The following is a 5189-nucleotide window of genomic DNA, read 5'->3' as shown; positions in this document are numbered from 1 at the left end:
ACAGAAATAGTGTACAAATGTTAGATTAAGGCCGATAATATTAAGAACATATATCTTGGGGGCATGGAGTGCGTTTTTAAGGAAAGATACAGAAACCATATTGTATCCTTTAAAAATGAACCGGAGATGGAAACTTATAGAGAAGATGTTAATGATAGAAGGGGGGGGTACAAGAATCAACATTAGAGATAAAAAGAGGAATACAACTGCATTAGGTGACTTCATAGAACCAAAAAAGATTTTGAATTGAAATGGTAAATAGTAGATAGGGGTAGTAAGTATAGATCTGGGAAATCAAAAAGATACAATCTGTGTTTACTAGAAGCCTTGTACATAGTGAATTCTAAAGAACAAATATTAAATAAAAGGCTGGATGCTATACAGTGATGTCTTCACGGGAATAAATTTTTGCTATCATGTCTTAAATGTAGCTGAGAGAAAAACACATTCTGGGAAAAATAAAGGTTCTTAAATCCCAGGCCAAAGGTAATATAGAGTTAAATATTCGAAACACCCTCCCCCTAACTAGAGAAATAAAACTAGAATCAGAGGGCCAGGCCTTTATGTGCTTCAGACTAAATATGCAACACAATATTAGCTACTTGTATTTTCTCTACCGCTCTCCCTCAAACCAAGACTGTACCCTAATAAACAAAGTCTCAGACAGCATAGATATAGCACTCTCCCTCGATACTAGCGCACAAATACATGTATTTGGTGACTTCAATGTCCACCACAGTAACTGGCTAGGATTCTCAAATCACACAGACGTAGCTGGTAGCGCCACATATAGCTTCTCTATATCTCATTCCCTATCTCAATTGGTTACATTTCCGACACGTTTCCCAGACCAGCACGATCAACATGCCTCACTTCTAGATCTCTTTCTGACAACGGTTCCCAATGACTGTACAACAAATGCCCACAGCCCACTCGGGAATGCTGATCACGCTGTGATAATGGTAGAAATCAGCCTAAATTCTCGCCCTAAAACTGAAGACCCACTACTCAAAACAACGAGGTATTACAAAAAGGCTGATTGGGAAGCCATCAGGGAGCTCATCAGAGATTCCCCATGGCAAAATATCTTTACTCTTCCAGCGGAACAGTGTGCAAATGAGACAACTGAATGGTTCAAAACTGCTATTGAAGCACATGTTCCCGCACGGAAATACTATAGCAAGCCCCACTCCCCCCAATGGTTTACTTCTGCTTGTGCAGCTGCCATTTGTCAAAGGCAGCATGCGTTCCGCAGATTCAACCGACATAAGTCCAGCTCAAATAAACAGAAGTTTATAGAATCTAGAAATAATTGTAAGAGAGTGATAGACACAGCTAAGTCAGATTACTCTGAAACCACCAGAAAGCGCATCGAAGCACAGAAATTAGGAACCCGGGATTTTTGGAAAATCTACAACAGCGTAGTTAATAATGGACAGTCAATTATTCCCCCACTAACAAACAATCATGAGGTTGCTTGCACGGCAACTGACAAGGCTAATCTGCTTGCCAGTCGGTTTGCCTCAAACTCCACACTGAACTCGGTACACCACTCACTCCCTGATTTTCCTCTGCGAACAGACGCCACACTTGACGATTTGAAAATCACCCCTTCTCAGGTACATGCTATTATAAAAAACCTAGACACCTCTAAAGCATGTGGACCAGATCTCATCCCGGCTGTGCTATTAAAAAAATGCTCTGCCGAGGTTGCTCCAGTTCTGTCCAAACTTTACAATAAATGCCTTAACGAATCTTGTTTTCCCGACTGCTGGAAAACCGCCTCTGTGGTACCAGTCTTCAAGAATTCTGGTGAAAGAACTGACCCACTAAATTATCGCCCCATTAGCCTCCTCCCACTTTTCGCCAAAATATTTGAGTCCTTAGTTAATCAAGTCCTAGTCCAGCACCTAACAGCTGCTAAACTCCTGACTGACAAACAATATGGATTCAGGCAAGCCCGTTCAATAGCAGATATCTTAACTGTAGTTTCTGAATGTATATACCGTTCATTGGATAAAACAGGGGAGGGTAGAGCGGTAGCCCTTGATATATCTAAGGCTTTTGACAGGGTATGGCACGATGGTCTTCTAAGGAAAATTAGATCATATGGAATCACTGGAAGAATTCATAACGTAATTAAATCCTTCTTAAGTAATAGAAAAATCAAAGTTGTCCTCGACGGACGTACATCCAAACAATATGACATAAATGCGGGAGTGCCTCAGGGGTCTATCCTTGGACCTCTATTGTTCCTGATATTCATAAACGACCTCTCTGATAATATTGTTTCGGAGATGGGTATATTTGCTGATGACACCACTCTCTATAACAGATATGAGGGGAAAACAAATGAACACATATCCAAGAAAATGGCAGAAACACTAGAGGATGACCTCCAATCCGTAGTGGAATGGGGACAAAAATGGTTGGTCTCATTCAATGCTGCTAAGACTAAGCTTGCTTCCTTCAATAACTACAAGAAACCTTCTCTACCACCAATAGCAATGGCCAAGAACACATTGCCTGAAAGTACTTCTTTTAAACTCCTCGGCCTAACGTTTACAGGGAATATGAACTGGAATAGATACATTGAGAGCATTGCCAAGGCTGCTGCAAGGAAGGTTGGCTCCCTCTACCATGCTAGAAAACTACTTACGCCTGCCAGTATCCTATACCTCTATAAGGCAACCATTCGCCCATGTATGGAGTACTGTTGTCACATCTGGGCTGGTGCATCTGCTGCTTGTCTCTCGCTCCTGGACAGGGTTCAAAAAAGAGTCGCCAACCTGATAGGTCCTGAACTGTCATCTAGGCTTCAACCTCTGTCCCATCGACGAGATGTTGCATCCCTCTGCCTGTTCTACAAATACTTTAATGGTGAATGCTCTGACGAACTGCAAACACTTGTACCTCCCCGACGTAACTACCCCCGACAAACCCGACAAGCTACTAAGTCTCATCCCTTTACAGTGGAGATCCCTAGGTGCAAGAAAGCCTTTTACTCCAATAGTTTCTTCTCCAGAACTGCGGGTCTTTGGAACTCTCTTCCGGGATTCTGCTTTCCCAACTGCAATGATATGCAGAAGTTCAAGTGTAATGTTAACAAACATCTTTCTACTCTTCTCCCTTCATAATGACCCCGCTAATTAATTCCCTAATAGTAGCCCCCTGCTTCAAAGTGGCACTGTGCCTTGTTTGGGGTGAAAATTGAATTTAAAAAAAAAAAAAAAATAGTTAAGAATTATGGAAATTAGATGTGATGAATGATTTAAATCTAGCAAGCAAATCCGGAATCTAATATTCTACACTAGAAACACATTTTTAGAAATACAGACTAGTGATTACTAGATAAGAAATTTAGATCTATAATAAGGATTAACAAAGATTAGCTATATTTTTTTAAAACTGGGAACACATTTTTAGTCATATTGATGGTGAAATAGTTGATACCGTTTCCAGATCAATAAAATAGCTTAACAAAAATTAGCAATATGAGTTAAAAAATAAATAAATTAGTAATTAAAGAATGGGGATTAATTGATACTGTTTTTAGATCAGTAACACTTGAAAAATCCTAGCTTTTTAAATATTACTCTTGTTCTAAACGATTAAATCAAAAAAAAAAAACAAAGGTGAATCTCCACTTTCATTGGAGTAAACGTACATGAAGCTAAGGAATAGATTTATTATTAGAATACTTGTTAATGGGATATGTATTAGATAAGTATTTAAGAACTTAATTTCTGGATTGTTATTTTGTATTAAAGCCACGCATAACCCCAGGAAATTATGGTTGGATGGCAAACGTAGGTTAAATCTATGGTAATAAAATTAGTATTATAAATGTGCTTTACAAACTTATTTTGAATAGGTTAGCCTAGTTTTAATTGGATTTGATTAATTCATAAATAAATCATGAATGCATATTAGGAATTTACCAAACTAGAAACATCAAACGGCCTTAGTTACTTCCCCTTCATCGTTATGGATACTTATTAGGATTTTGGTAACTTGTAATTTCAACTAAACCTTTAAAATTTCGAACTTACATAGTTATCTCCCTTTCTACATCTAAAATATTCGATAATCATAAATCTTAATAAGAAAGAACAAAAGGAAATAAAAAATAAAAATAAAAAATAGATTGAGATCCTTAATTTTAAATGAAGAATGAGAACGAACTAAGTATAAAATAATGTTAAATTTTATTGCCTTATTGAATACATTTTAAACAAAAACTTTTCTTAAATCACATAAATAAGTCAGTCGATATTTTTTGTAAATAAACAAAGCAAATTCCTGATACGAAACTAATATAGAATCGTAACGATTTAACTTAGTTTATTAGTCCGGATTAAAAAAAAATAAAATTTTTAAAGTAAGTTAAATTAAATAAATGAAGAAATCAATGAATAGTATTAATAAAACATTAAATGGACATAGGTAGTTAGTGGTAACATCGTATGATATTTAGTTCGAATTTTTTTAAATAGAGATACAAAAATAGGTAAATATATAAATCTTTAAAAAATTCTTTGCAAGGATGTAATAGAGGTAGAATAGTTTCGCGTTTTTTCTTTTCCTTATAAGGGAAATGTTTTCCATAATGTTTTATTGTTAAAGTGTTTTTATTCAATAAGTCTGAAGAAAGGCTGTTCTTGTGAAAAATTTCAAACGACATAATGTTTAAATTTGTCCGAATGGCCTTGAAACAATTGTAACTAACAATGAAATACACTATTTGTTGCTATCAACCCATTCTTTGAAGTCTTGGTTTTTGTTAAAACAGAATATATATATATATATATATATATATATATATATATATATATATATATATATATATATATATATATATGTAAGCAAACATCATTAAAGAGGACACGAAATGTTTAAATGTTAAATGTTTAAATGTCCCACCTACATCAAAGCTTCATTTATTTGGGCATAGATGTTGCCTTTGTGATCATAGCAATGTACTTCTTTGGTGCCAACTAATAGAAACTTAATGGTATTTTTTAATTAATTTTTAGTGGAGAGAGAGAAGTGTTGGTATACATTATCAAAAATTATGTCTATAGTTTTTTTTTTTTTTTGATAGTTACATGAGTGAATAAGCTTTTTACATCAAGCGAGGCGATGATTTTATTGTCAGGTTGCCTTGATTTGAGGATTTGTAAAAGTTC

The sequence above is a fragment of the Euprymna scolopes genome, chromosome 2, assembly GCF_053919585.1.
Source record: "Euprymna scolopes isolate OS-2025 chromosome 2, ASM5391958v1, whole genome shotgun sequence".
Taxonomy (NCBI): Eukaryota; Metazoa; Mollusca; class Cephalopoda; order Sepiida; family Sepiolidae; genus Euprymna; species Euprymna scolopes.
Note: the sequence above shows the minus strand (reverse complement) of the source record.